The sequence below is a fragment of the Arachis ipaensis genome, chromosome B06, assembly GCF_000816755.2.
Source record: "Arachis ipaensis cultivar K30076 chromosome B06, Araip1.1, whole genome shotgun sequence".
Classification (NCBI taxonomy): Eukaryota; Viridiplantae; Streptophyta; class Magnoliopsida; order Fabales; family Fabaceae; genus Arachis; species Arachis ipaensis.
Window position 1 is genome coordinate 126,052,149 of NC_029790.2, and position 593 is coordinate 126,052,741.

Sequence of the window (593 nt, forward strand, 5' to 3'; positions counted from 1 at the left end):
TAAGTTTTCCTTTTTGTTTTTCCTTTTGAATGTTGATTCACAACGTAAAAGTGATAGTTGCAAAGAAATTGAATGAAACAAATAAATTTTATATATAGTATCAAGAATTTGAATCCTAAAATTGTCATCTTCCTAACATAAATACACCTTGGCTTCACAGCACCCATGTGTTGATTCCCAAATTATTTGGTGAATATAAAAATCAAGAGCTTCTTTGTAACAATGCTTTGGTTTGTGCTTCTTTTCCTTTTCTTGTTTATTTTTTATTGAAAAATAGTAAAGTAGGTATGGAATTACAGAGTTTGAGGGTTTACATAAAAAAATGTGGAGATAAAAAAAACTATGACCATCGAACAATTGACTATCATTCCTCTCCCTGCCCTACTCTCCTCCCTCCCCCTAAATCCTTTGCCTCTGCCCTCCTTACCCATCATGTTTGCTGCCTCAGCCATCCCTCAGCCGCTCTCTCTATCTCTCATCGTCCATGGTGAGCTATTCAGATTCGCGACGACATTGTCTTCTTCTGATTAATATGCGACTGCAACTCTGCAAGTGTTTAATTAAACTTAAATTAAGATATCAAAATTCACAGG